This window comes from Ambystoma mexicanum, chromosome 9 (genome assembly GCF_040938575.1).
Source record: "Ambystoma mexicanum isolate Mex_15411 chromosome 9, UKY_AmexF1_1, whole genome shotgun sequence".
In the NCBI taxonomy this organism is placed as follows: Eukaryota; Metazoa; Chordata; class Amphibia; order Caudata; family Ambystomatidae; genus Ambystoma; species Ambystoma mexicanum.
In genome coordinates, this window is record NC_090931.1 from 1463437962 (window position 1) to 1463452840 (window position 14879).

A 14879-nucleotide genomic window follows, 5' to 3' on the forward strand; every position below is an offset into this window, starting at 1 on the left:
CCTATATCACAAGGCATAGCCTGGCATATTGAGGTTCCTCAGTAGAAGGTGGAGGAATGAGATTTATCTTGAGTGATATATATATATATATATTGTGAGATGCCCTACTTTCAGATGGAGGTGTCGCACAATGTACATTTCTCTCCCAGAATAAAGTGAGGCAGACACCTCCAATTTATGGTGGGACATCTCACAACATCCATTACTCTTCCAGGTTAAAGCGCAGTAGACATCCCCATCTTCAAGTGGTGCATCTGGGAATGCTCATTTCACTCCCAGATTAATATGGGGCCTCACACAATATATATTTCATACTCCCACCGTGACGTAGGGTATCACACACGCTACATCACATCACACCAGCAGTTACACTGTGAGGTGCACTACTTTAAGATGGAGTGTGGCATACACACTGCACTGGATTGTAAACGTGTAAAGTAAACATTAGAGGCTTTATAACTTCTTAATAACTTCTTAAGTGGCCTTTAAAATCACAAGGCCATCCGGGAGATAAATATTTTAGAGGGGATGATCCTTAATACATAATTAAAATTGCATAATTAAAATATAAGGTGCACTGTGAGAGCTACAACAAAATGTTCTGACTCCTCGCATGTCATGAAAATATAAGGGACGCCTGCTTTTTTGTCTGTGGTCTATCGGGCAATACAATAAAGCTAAAGAAAATTAGACCATCCAGACAATAACAGTGGCAGTTAAAGCATTTCTTAATTCAACACTTAATTGATTTACAATGTGTCCATCTGTCAGCATTCAGAGGATAGAAAAACTGTTTGTCGACATGTTTCGGTTGAGTTCTTAACATGGGCAGTTAATTCCCTTAGTATATTATATTCAACCTTCTTCAGGACAGGAGACGTTCGCCAAATCCACGTTGTCTCAGAGAAAAGTGGGGGTGTGAGGCAAAGAAGCCTTGGGTCTATAAGATAGGAAAAATACAAAAAGATGTCATCTCTGTTTCATGGGAACCCATTTATTGGGTGACAGCTGACTAAATGAGCTGTGTGGAACCGGCTCACCTCCTCTGATTTTTTCAGTGGGTGGGGTGTCGGTTGCCTCACACCCCCACAGATGGACACATTGTAAATCAATTAAGTGTTGAATTAAGAAATGCTTTAACTGCCACGGTTATTGTGATATGAACTAAATATCATTTTCTATCGTTTGTGAATATGATGAATGCATGAAGAAGTTGTGAATGAAGTTTGCTTGGAGGGATGTGTTTGTTTTAGGTTTAAAGAGCCACATTTTATATGAATATAACTGTCATTGTGTAATTTGATATACGGTTTGTTGCAAAATAAATAGCTAACGATTACAAACTGAAAGAGTAATCGGATGTTATCTCTGGTCTGGATGGTCTAATTTTCTTTAGCTCCTCGCATGGCATGCCAAAATAGCAACAAGCTGTAAACATATTGAAAAAAAATTATCCATCACATCATTGAACAAACTGACCCTAAATAATAGGATATTTCACCAATAATATAAAAGTTACTACAAGGAACTGGATGATGACATGCAGATCTAGAATCATGGAAGCTCCAGGAACCTGAAAGCAATTCCACCTGAAGGCAGAACTGCTCAACAGCTTATAAGATTCATTGATTGATTGATTGTGTTTCTCCAGTCAGGGCTAACCTTGGGGACCCAATAGTCTCCATGACAGACTCTATACATGATTCAAGATCGCTCTGTAGCATCTAATCCCTAAATCTTGCCCATTTTATTTAAACAATAGAAAACCTGTGCGACTAGTCCATTTGAAAAAAAAACAGATTTAAGCATGTGCTAATATGTAGATGAATAACTTGCATGTTGGGCAGACGGTATAATCATCCCGGAACAGCACTGCTCAGAGGCGTTGCTAGGGAGTTATTAGGGGGCTATAGCCCCAGGTCTTTTGGTTGTAGCCCTGGATAGAAGCTCAGGGGTTACAACCAAAAAGGCTAGCTAGCCCCCAGTCCCGCCAGTCCCAAAATGAGCGTAGCCCCGGATCATTTCCAGACCTAGCAACACCCCTGGCGCTGCTTGTTAAATAGCGTTTTAGAGCATTACGCCATAAGACTCTCATGATTATCAATGTGACTGAACTAAGTCAGGAGATGAAACATCCATTCATATTTAACAACTATGTCATGGGAGAAGCGTTATTAAGGAGGATATTGGGTCTCATTACGAGTTTGGCACTAATGCAGCAGTGAATCTGCAGAATTACCACCAAACCCACTTACCATCACTGCCGTCGGCCCCATGGATTTACCAGGGGATAACACGCGGTGGCAAGGTGGGTCCATATGACTGCATGGGGGTTTTGCTGGATTTACCGTGAACGGAAACTCTGCTGCAGTAAGTCGGGTGCTTGTTGCCGGTAAAATGGAGGAGTTACCGCCACCTTTTTGCTGGAGGCGAATCCTCCACTTTACCTGCAATCTCCGAATTCAGCAGTGCAGTAAAAGTGGCGTTAGTTTGGCTACCGGCAATAACAGAGCTACTGCAATTTTTTTTACCAACACCACCAAACTCGTAGTGAGGCCCATTGGCTGTTGGTGTACCAAAATGAACACTCCATGAGTCTGGGAGAAAGATTTCCTAAACACTCACAAGAACTGTGCACAGACATCAAAGCTCTAGTCATGAAGAAGGATCAACTAACAGAATAGTTCAAGATTCCACAGGGCACAATGGCGAGGTGCACACTACCACACTTAGTGTTGGCAATTTGCATAGAACCATTAGCATCAAAGATTCAGACTATGCCCCGGGTCATGGAAACATTCAAATATTGCTATGTAGATAAGCACGGAATATCACCAGGATACTAGAATACTTTGTTGAAATACTTAGTCATGATATATGTTGATGGCGATTCACCATATCTAACAAAGGGTTTTAAGAATGACTATCTTGTCCCAATCTCATTTCTTTCTCCATTCTCTATCAATTTAGATTCCTAATATGTATTCCTTCAATCAATACTATCACCAAATCCCTGCTATATATGATTCCCTTAGTATCTCTGTATATTGTAAAATGAGAACGTGCCTAACTATCCTTACCCTGCGACACAGCTAAAATCCTGTTTAGATAACAGCAACATTATCTCTGCCCATCCCTTGAGCCCAATGTAGCCTCCAGACCCCTGGAGCTGCCCGAATCAGAACACCGGCTTTACTGTTTCAACCATTTCAATGGTTGGATGAGTGTTGTGAGAAATGAAATGAACACCAAGCCCAGTGTGAGCAATGTACTGAGTGATTCAAGTGTACAGCCTTTTATCACAGACATATCAGACACATATAAAGATCCGTGGTTATTTGCAGGTGGCCAAAATGCTCTTTGAATTATGCAAAGCAGACTGGCACCTCACTGGTGCAATTTCTGTCATTGGCCCTTTTCATAAAGTAGGAATGTACCAACCAGACTGTCTATCTTGGAATGATAACCCTCTATCAGAAAGCAACTAATATGCTTCTAGGGTGTGATAATGCGCTTTGCTCAGTCGGACAAGTGTAATGTTCTTATTATTACTACAAAATACACAGGAAGTGATTGGTAGACATAAACATTGTACAATCTTGAAAAGAGCTAGTTTACAGTGTTAGCACAATTATATAATCTCATTTTTTTAATAGCTGCTTTTTCACAAAAAACTTCACTTCCCTAAAGATATCTGTTTTCTTCCTATGGCAACAGCTGGTGTGATTTAGCACACGTGCATCTGACAATGTGACTCTCATCCACATAGAGAGAGAGAGAGCGAGAGACAGACAGACAGACAGACAGAGAGAGAGAGGGAGGGAGTGAGCGCTAGATGGGCATATGGCATGACCGGAACAGCTGGTGGCATGGCTTATTTGGCCTGAGGGTGAAGCAGTGAACAGACCAAAATCTAAAGGAGAAGGGATTTTGCCAGATGCAAAATGAATGTATTGGGTTGGACTAAGAAGACAGAAACAGATATAGATCTGGTTAAGACCAAAGAATAATACACGTATTTTGTAATCATTGAATGTATACTTGTGGCACAGATTCCAGGGTACTTATTAAAATTGTAATCATTGATATATTTAAAGAAATATCTTTGAAGTTGTACAGTTTATATTAGAGCTTAGGTGGAGGAATAGAAAAATATATGGTGGTTTCACAGATGAAGAATCCAAACTCTGTTTGGGGCAATCCACACTTGCCCGAATCCTTCTCATAGGGATTCCTGTCGCCGTGGCAAGGGCTCTGGCAAGAGAAATGATTATTTATTAAAATGATGCTGCAACTCATGTCCCGGGGCTACTTTGGTGAATGAATGAATGCAACTAAAGAGTTACCTTCTTCCAACAACCTATTTGAAAGGAAAGATTCTGAATTTGTAAAAGCTGTGAAATTGACTGAGGGGAGGTGCCGGGGGCGAGGTGGATTCCATAACCAAAGGTTGTTGCTCTCAAGGAAAATTGTCATATTAGTTTGACGGCTAAAGCACCGCAAGATGATCACGTTATTGAAGATGTAGCATGGTGTTGCGGATGGAATGTAACTCTTGATACTTGGAGGAAGCGCTGACATTTGTACATGCATGTGTTGCCCCGGCTAACATATTCTGCAGACACTGTGCGTGATGTACACATTCCATTACCCTCCAACCCCAGTTCTGAGATTGCCCAAGAAGTATCAGCATAACATGTTTCAAGGTCAGTAAACAGGAGCCTTGAGTGACATCCTTTGTGACTGTTAAATATGTGCTTAACTTTGGATGTGCAACCAAGCCATGCAAGCAACAGATCATTCCAGAGGGTTAGCTATGAGGGCCCGGAGTCAATTCTGCCTGAGCAAGAATGATCGCTGCCAGTCAATGGGGCAACGCAACGTCTCCTCTTTCTGGGGATCGATGATGAGGGACAGTCTGGTGCAATGTGGAAGAAAGGCTTTGGGGATTGGAAAGTTTTAGCTCCTTTGCTGATTTCTGGTGATTTGGGAAACAATCAAAGATCTTTTTATGTTTTTAGCCTCATGTATTTGTATAGCGGGTATATGTGTTATTTGACCTATAAAACTTGACCTACTGCCCATTTGACCTAATTCTGTTGACCTACTATTTTTTCACCTACTGCGGGCTGGCAACCCCCCGCATTCCCCTCCACCTAAACCTATTCCCTTACCCCACCCCACAAATATTTTTGAATTAAAGTGTACCATTTGATCTACCGAATTAGGTCAAAAAGATGCGGTCAAATGGGACTAGGTCAAATGGGACAATACCGTGTAGCGGGAGGCAAACTATGCACTTGGGTTTGTTGCACTTAATGTTAATCTGTGGATCTTGCAGGGAAGCGATGGCTGGATGCATCTGTCTTTCTCCTCTTTGCTGTAACTCTATCTTCTTTCCTGGAGCATATGTTCTCTTCCCCATCCTCTAACTGATCCTATGTGCACCCATTCTCTATACATGCCGTGCCCCCTATCCTTCCATGTACGTCTCTGCCTGTTTGGACCCAGTACAGTCTTCCCCTGCCTCCTGTAACCGTAACCTCCTCTCTCTGCCTCACTAAATTCATGGGTGCCTCTTGGTCCATGAAGCTGTGTATCTCACGCTTTCCTCTCCCCTTCCCAGCATGTGTAAGTTTGTCTGCTCCCCTTCTTTGCCGCTGGGAGTGTCTTTATTGTGTTCCCTGTACGTGTCAGTGTCAGTGTTTCTGTAACCTCCTTTCTGATTCTTCAGGAGGTCGCTCCTTTCCATATTCGTTGTTCTCCATCGTCTACCCTGTTATGCTATCCCTCCAAGCGTGTCTCTCCTCTCTTGTATGCGTGCACGTGGGTCTCTCTCATAACGCCGACTTCTCTATCCGGTCTGCCTCTCCTCACAGCTGCCAGTGTCATTTTTGTGGTTTGCAGCTAGTAAACTTGGTGCAGTTGCATAGTCACAAAAGTGATCATTGACAGGTGTCCCGACTGCACGGAACATGATTGGAGTTCCTCTTCAGTGACTGCAGAGACACCAGAGATGTCCAGTGTGATCGGAGCCCCAAGCTCTGCCTCGATGTCCACCTTCAACCACCAGAGCGGTAACACCCCAAAACACGAATGCGTTAGCAACCGAGGTGGCCGAGGTCAATGACAGAAGACTACTGGGTAAACAAGGCCTGGAGAGAAACTACTGGTTGAACCCATGTCCTGTGAGATAAATGGGCTAACCAGGACCTGGGAGGAAAATTGGAGGGGTGACCAGACCCGAACACAGGAACCCTCAGTTTACCTATGTACACAAAGGTGAAATTAATGTGATTAAAGTGTAAAATGATGGGCAAGTTAAACCCAACCGGAAGAATGCTGTGGAGCATTCTAACTGACCGAGTTACACAACCTATAAGAAAAGCTTAGGGTTACACAATCAAGGGGAACACGACCTCTAAGAACAGCAGAGGTGTACACAACCAAGGGGAACACAGCCTCTAAGAACAGCAGAGGTGTACACAACCAATGGGAACACAACCTCTAAGAAAAGCTGAGGTGTACACAACGAAGAGTTACACAACCTATAAGAAAAGCTTAGGTGTACACAACCAATGGGAACACGACCTCGAAGAACAGCTTAGGTGTACACAACGAAGAGTTACACAACCTATAAGAAAAGCTTAGGTGTACACAACCAAGGGGAACACGACCTCGAAGAACAGCTGAGGTGTACACAACTAAGAGTTACACAACCAAGGGGAACACGACCTAAGAACAGCTGAGGTGTACACAACCAAGGGGAACACAGTCTCTAAGAACAGCTCAAGTGTAGGGGATCTTTGTGCTGGCAGAGTGTTTCTGAACACAGGTAATGGCTAACGTCATAAGGACCTTAGTGGGTCCAAAGAGGGAATGCTAAAGAGAGCAAGAGGGAAGAGGGAAGAGGGTAGGCAAGTCACCAAGTAATTGAGGAGTGGCCAAGTAGACAAGAAACTCTAAGGGGACCCTTCAGGATACTAGGGTTGTTCCTTTGCAACAAATATGACATGACTAACAGCTTGAAAACCTGGCAGAGTACCCTGTAACTGGATAGGCATGCATAGTTGATGGAGGTACTTCTTGGAACCTTCGAGTGTCCTGTTATAAGGGTATCCCAGACCAGTCTTCAAGAGCTTAGTACCATGTTTTCAGGATATCCACACAAAATACATATGACTAGAGTCATTCTAAAGGGGTGTTATTTTCATAGTCAGTGGTTATTCTGCATACATGGGTGCTTGTTGTTCTCAAGGACCCTTTTTTTGGGTACACTGAGACTATAAACCAAGCATTGGTGAATGGCATGGCAAAGTGATGTCTACACTCTCTGACAGTTCTGTAGCATTTTATCAACATTTTTCATTGAAATTGAATTACATCAAAATAAATTCACTGAATTGCATATCCAGATTCTTTGTTTATTTTTTTTGTAATTTCCCTTTTGTCTACTTTGGCAATGTTTATGCACTATAGTTGGTGGTCAAAATGAGTTGACATTTGATGAACTCTGATGAACTCTTCTAAAGGTGCTCTAATTGGACAGGGCAACAGAGATTTGGCTGATCGAACCTCCTCGGACTGGTCAGTATAACAGAGTTCCTCCTAATCAGAGCCCATGATTCCAAGGTTTGCTCTGATTGGGCAGGTATCCACATCTCACAGCGGAATGTCGGCAGTGGGAGACCGCTTGGCCTTCCTGAGTGGCTAAATGGCAGGAGAGTGAATGACAGGACCTCTGTCCGCTGAGCTCCACACTTCTGCTGTTGAACCGCTCTCAGAAGGCCCACTCTGCTAGCAGAGGAGAAGCGCAGAATCTTTGCTCCGACCACCCCCCACCCCCCGTCTCACCTGCCTTTACAGGTTCTCACACCATTTGCCATATATCCTATCATATACACCGCACTCTGACCCTTTCCCGGATATTGCCCTCAGATGCTTGATAGTTTTCTAGGTATAGCCATCCTTTACCAAGGCCCTCACATCAGGTACGTTGTGTATCTCTATTGGTGTATACCTCTGTAAAGCGCCCATTTGCGCGCGCGGTCCACGCTCAATAAATACCATACTTATAATAATGAACAGATAATGTTATCATATGTCTAGGTTCTCATATCATTTGCCAACTATTCGCATCACATGCCTTAGTGCTGTCACTGTTTGCTCTGTTTTGTCATCATATGCAAAGCTACATGCAGCATTTGGCAGTTGTTGTCATGCTATGCCCGAATTCTTGCAAGCGGTTGTGGGTATTGCCATCACTCTCTCGGGTACTCTCACCATTGGCCATATCAGAGCTGGCTGTGAAGGCCGACGGGGGCCAGGTAAAGGGGTGATGGGATAAGTTCATACCTGGCTGGGGCAATTTTTAAGGGGCAGGGGCCTAGAGAGGGAAGGGCTTAGCATGCCGTTAGGCGCCTGGCCAAGACTGTTCTTGCAAACGTTGTCGGGCTCTAGGGGAAAGACAGCTAGAGGTTTTTGGTGTTCGCTTGTTGGGGTTGCGGGTTGGCATTGCAGGACTGGTTGGGGTGACGGGGTAGAACCCTTTTGCATATGTGGAGGTGGATGAGGGGGGTCAGAGTCTGTCCCCACCACCATGTTCCTCCTGTGTACGAGCATGCGTGTTTGTGTAGTGAATGAGCATATAGCTTGCTTGTGTATTGTGCAACCAACAGGTTGATTTTTATAGAGGTTCCTGACAGATCTCGTCTGGATTTCAGGTGACACCTTTCCCTTCTATGTTTTTTTGCATTAGAAAATAGTGTTTTTGTTTTAAAACAAATATGGGAGGTCACAAGTGGGCTTTTTAAGGTTGTTTCCAGGCTTATTTTTAACAATCGAATGTTACGAACATTTGGGAACACTTTTTTGACGTCCCTGTGAATTACACATGTCCCCTCTGTGAAATGTCCAATATTTGCCCTCCAAAGAGCAAAAGTGAGTGTAAAATGGCAGCGTACCTACCTTTGCACCTCCCTTTTGCACTCTGCAAGGCAAGTTGAATAAATGCTGCCTGCCATTCACGCATGAAAGGGGTGTTTACAATGGATTCATATGGAATCTGCCTGTCTTTTCCTGGTGTACAAAGCAGGCAGATTCCATGGACATGCCCAGCATTTACACCGGCATGAAAATGTCATTCTGGCGAAAATGCTGGAGTATTTGTCTGGTGGAGAGGGAAGGGGCAGCGGAATCATAACTAACGATCTGCCATGCACATGAATGAAAATGAGGTGTACCGTGCCACCAATACGTCATCGTCTGACGCAGGACTTTTACGCATTGAATTCACATTACGAGCAAAATAAGATGCTGATGTTTATAAACAAACATGAAATGTTGTTGGCATGTTTGGGATGTACAGAATCGGCACATGTGCATCACAAGGCAAGCGTTTGGTTATTTTGGGGTGGGGGGGATACTGGTGAATGATACAGAGTGAGGCTGAGAAGGACCTGCCTTTGAAATTTGGTGATCCTTTGTTCAATGGTTCCCCCCTGCGTCCTCAGGTACCTTGGTAGGGGCATTCCATAAGAAAGGCTCTTTTGGGGACCCACATAACAATTTTCCCCAGCATTAACAAAAAGGGGATGGTTTGGTTCAGATTGGTAACCAGGAGATAAAGTTAAGGCCGTTCCAAAAGTTGTTTCCTTTGCAACTGAGGCTCTAGCTATGAACTGAACTAACCGTCACAGAAACAAATGTACGAATGTATTCCAATCGAATAGTAATGTTACAATCACCCCTTGCAATAGTGACTGTGGGAACAGCACAACAAACGTGTGGAATGTCATGAAACAGGAACTTTCAGATTCCAATGCAGAGAATATTGTCAAGAATATTATCAGCGTTTCAAAAAAAGTGACAGACTCTGAAACGATAAGGGAAAAGTGACAGACCAAACGTATAAGTAATCAACAGCATCAATACCGGCTCTCTGTCCGCACTAAGAAGAGAGCCCAAATCCAAGCCTGCGTCTCTGCGGCATCTAACAACTCGGCTGAACTCTTTCAAATCTGCAAGGAGCTGGCCAACCCTGCTGCAGTCTCTACCTCTCCTGTCCCCTCCCAGGCCCTCTGCACATCATTGGGCTCTCATTTCATCTCTAAAACCCAGGACATACTATCCACCCTCTCGTACTCTCCCCTCTTCACTCCTCTCTCTCCTCTACCTCCGGCCCCCCATCAGCCTCCCCTCCTCCCTCTTTCTCTTCCTTTCCTCTGTTCTCCCGGACGAGATTTTCAGACAAGTCCGATCTATGAAAGTCTCATCAAAACAGGTTCTTCCCTGTTCGTCCGAAACCAACAAGGACCATATTGACACCCTCGCTCCTGCAATGGCCGACTTCTGCAACCACTCCTTCGCCTCTGGAGCCCCCCCCCCCTCTAAAGCACTTTCTTGTGCACCCTCTTCTCATGAAACCCACAGCAGACCCCTCCCGCCCAGCTAACTATCGCCCAATCTCTATCATTCCTTTACTGTGCAAACTCCTGGAAAAGCTCGCTATCTCCCAGCTTAATCTTCACACCAATTCTGTTGGTTGTCTTCACGACCATCAGTCTGGCTTTAGAGCAGCCAGAAGCACGGCAACTGCTCTCCTGAACATCCGTGAAGACCTGCTTTCCAACCTTGACTCTAACATCCCATTTGTCCTTATCCTACTCAATCTCTCTTCTGCCTTTGACACGGTCAACCATGTTATCCTGCTCAAACGCGTCCATGATAACCTGGGTATCACTGATCAGGCCCTGGACTGGCTGACCTCCTTCCTCTCTAACCGACCCTCCCAGATCCAATTTGAGTCCTTGCTTTCCTCTATCTCATCTCTACTTGTGGTGTTCCCTAGGGGTCTAACCTCTCTCCCTGGCATTTCTTCCAATACCTGGCACCCCTCGCCCACCGCATTGCTGCTCTCTGCTCTAATTTTAAGTGCTAAGTGGATTTCACTCAGCTTCTTTTCAGGCTCCCGTCTGCCACCTCTTCTCCCTCTCTCATCTCTGACTGTCTGCAATCCAGGAGTGGAGTGCTGCCAATGATCCCAGCCTGAATGCAAGCAAGACGGAGATCCTCCTCATTGGCTCACCTACACCTTCCTTTCCTGTCACTCTCTGGCCGGCCTCCCTTGGCCCACTCCCTGCTCCCACCTGTGTGGCTAAGTACTTCTGGGTCATTTTCGACTCCACGCTTTCCTTTTCTCCACACATCTGGGACGTCACCAAGAAGTCAAACCATCAACTGTACCTCCTCAGAGGTATTCTTCCTTTCCTCTCCTTCCCCCAGAAGCTCACTGTCTCCCGAGCCCTGGTTCTCTCTAGGATGGACTATTGCAACAGCCTCTTTCTAAATCTGTGTGCAACTACTCTCCGCCCTCTGCAGCTCATCCAGAACAGGACTGTGAGACGTCCTTGGCCTTAAGCCCAGGGATCTATCTCCCCAGCCCTGAAATCTCTTCATTGGCTCCCAGTGGCTGCAAGGATTAAATTCAAGACCCTTTGCATTGGCCACAAGGCCTTCTGGGGACTGGGTCCGCATTATCTTCAACTCTCCCTTCGGGAATACCTCCCTACTCAAGCTCTTCACTCCTCCACCTCCAACTCCCTCAGGGTCAGTCGCTTCTCCAAGCAGCGAGTTGGTGATAGATCTCTTTCTTCGGCTGGGGCCTCCCTCTGGAACAGCCTCCCTGCCTCCCTGAAACTTGAGGAGAATCATCTTGGTTTCCGGCAGCACCTCAAGACCTTCCTCTTTGCTTTTGCCTTCGCTCTTCCTCTCCTCTGCTGATCTCTGCCTGCTTCGGTACTAGGCACCTGGCTACCCTATGATTTTATGCCCAGATCCATGCCCGCCCAGATCCATGCCCACCCAGCCACATACCTGCACTGCCTTTTGGCAACCGTTGCACTTGGGTCTGTATCTGCAAACCTACGGTCCCCTTACCTGCACTTATTAGACACCTGTTGTCTGTGCCTTATTCTTGCACGGTTCCATGTGTTAAAATCACGGCACAAATGGCAGTGGACACAAAATACTGTGGTTTGCCACCGCAATCCATGTAATGGATGCGTGGGACACCCCCCGCAACGCCTGGACTCATTATACCATTTAAGGGGAGAAGGAGACACCCCCGCAACCCCAGCTCCCCTTAAATGGTGTAATGGGGTACACCTTTAACGGGTCAAACCACAGCATATTTTGTCGCGATTATTTGTACAGGCGAGATTTTTGCTGCAATTTTCTCACTGCATACCTCGCACATACCACCTGCTGGCTGCACTACCTACTGTTGTTTGATCTCGTGTTCAGCGCTTCCCATTACTCCCCTGCACTTGCGCGTTCGCAATGTCACTGGGCCCAGTAAGATTGGTGTTTTGTGCTCCCTTGTTCCCCTGCCTTGCCTCGTCGCGCTCTGAAACACTGGTGTATGGGCGCGATATGAATAAAATATATCATATCCTGAATCGACCCGCTGGTCACATCACCACAGAAAGAAATGCCGACTTACAATGTGTGCCGTGGGCGATGCCTTGACATGGATTTACCTGTCCATATGCACGTGTATGAACCAATTAATACTTTATCAGCACCTGCGCTCTGAGGGGAAAGGTTGTGTCAGAATGGTATTGCTCTGAAAAGTATGTGTTTTCATTCTGCATGTGTGTCCCTGCGTCTGTAAAACGGAAAGTGAAGAAAGGCTGTGATATTTTTAATAAATGTAAAAAGACTGTACAAAAGCGTGCACAAGAATTGTGACAGAAAGATATGAAGCCACAACTGATGGGACTTTCCCACTGCAAACCCCTTTGCAAATCGGCCCTGTGTCTCCTTTCCCATTGCACAGAACCCAAATACAGAGCGCCATATTGTCTGCGGCCATTTGCTGTCTGGGAACTTCGGGAAAGACACGTGCAAACGGTCAGAGCTGGTGCCAGCATTGCGGCGATTCATTTATCCTAGGCTGGGTGCTGTGTGCCATCCCACCCAGATATATCCCTGGTAAGATACTCGTGCTAAACCAGGAAAATGTGCAACCATGTACATCAACGCAAGATGTGCAACAACGTTTGGCCAAATCTTGCCCATGGAAAACCTGTGACCGAATTCCTGGACTTCAAAAGTTACAGCAGACATTTCATGAGGAAAGTTGCACACTGAGGGAAGACACGCTTTGCTAAGCTTTGTGTAGTTCTTGAGTGGCTAATTAAGCGGCCATCTAGCCTTGAAGCTTTTATGAGGTCGCAGGAACACAGCACAGCCTCTCAAGGAATTGATTTCCTCAACAAAGAGTTCAAGAAGTGACATCTTCAGACATGTGCATTGCGAGGCTACAACAGAAGCAGAAGCAGTGGAATATCGTGGAACTTTTAAGCATTGCACATAGTGGGGAGACAGACCAGAAGTTAGGAAGCGTCAGAGAGGAAGGGTAGAAAAAGGCGAGAAGTAGAAGCGGGGTGGGCTCAGAAGCAGTCTGCAAGGGGTGAGAGGAGAACAAGATATACGCAAGGAAGAAGAGAGGAGCTCTCGGGAGGATAGCTCAGGGGCAACGTGCTCGCCTTGGAAGCAAGACGACACGGAGCAACACAAGTGCGTTATAAATAACCTATCATATCATATCATATAGCTTAGACCAAGAAAAGGTGAGGAGAGAAGTCAGAAAGAGAAACTAGGGTAAGGAGAAGGTAGAGCGGTGCAGGAAAAAAGAAGAGCGTGGAGGAGCAGCAAGGTGGCACACAGGAGAAAGAACGGAAGCAGAGGAAGGTATAGCAAGGAGGAGAGTGGGGAGGAGGCAGAGGGAAGAAAGAAAGGGAGTGGAAAATATGTCCAGGGGAGAAGAGAAGCATTGTAGGGGAGGTGCAGCGGTGCAAAGAAAAAGGAGAAGGAGGGATGAAAGAAATTGATTGGAGAAAGAGGAGAACATGGAAAAGGGAATGGGAGGGAGGAGAAAGTGAAGAAAGGAGATAAATATTGCAAGAGATACCAGAAAATTCAAGATCCAGTGAAGGAAAAGGGTGGCGTCACAGAACGACATCATAAGAGAGAAAAGGATACGAGAATAGAAAGCAAGAAGAAGCGACACCCAGAGTAAAAAAGCAGTGTTCAAACAGGAAGAGACAAAAAGCCACCTCTAGGGAAAGGCGGCCAGAAGAATAGCAGTGGGTGAATAGCATTACCCTGAGGAGAAAGGGCCGGGAATGAAGGATACGCTGGAAATCGTTGCCCTGAGGAGAAAGGGCTGGGAATGAAGGATACGCTGGAAATCGTTGCCCGGAGGAGGAAGGGCCGGGAATGAAGGATACACTGGAAATCGTTGCCTGGAGGAGGAAGGGCCGGGAATGAAGGATACGCTGGAAATCGTTGCCCTGAGGAGAAAGGGCTGGGAATGAAGGATACACTGGAAATCGTTGCCTGGAGGAGGAAGGGCTGGGAATGAAGGATACGCTGGAAATCGTTGCCCGGAGGAGGAAGGGCCGGGAATGAAGGATACACTGGAAATCGTTGCCTGGAGGAGGAAGGGCCGGGAATGAAGGATACGCTGGAAATCGTTGCCCGGAGGAGGAAGGGCCGGGAATGAAGGATATGCTGGAAATCGTTGCCCGGAGGAGGAAGGGCCGGGAATGAAGGATACGCTGGAAATCGTTGCCTGGAGGAGGAAGGGCCGGGAATGAAGGATACGCTGGAAATCGTTGCCCGGAGGAGGAAGGGCCGGGAATGAAGGATACGCTGGAAATCGTTGCCCTGAGGAGAAAGGGCTGGGAATGAAGGATACACTGGAAATCGTTGCCTGGAGGAGGAAGGGCTGGGAATGAAGGATACGCTGGAAATCGTTGCCCGGAGGAGGAAGGGCCGGGAATGAAGGATACACTGGAAATCGTTGCCTGGAG

At 46.0% G+C, this 14879-nt stretch overlaps 1 protein-coding gene across 2 annotated transcripts in view; it reads left to right on the top strand.

Moving 5' to 3' along the window:
- Positions 1–14879, top strand: part of PTPRN (protein tyrosine phosphatase receptor type N) — a 488337-nt gene that overhangs the window by 448684 nt on the left and 24774 nt on the right. The window lies entirely within an intron of this gene.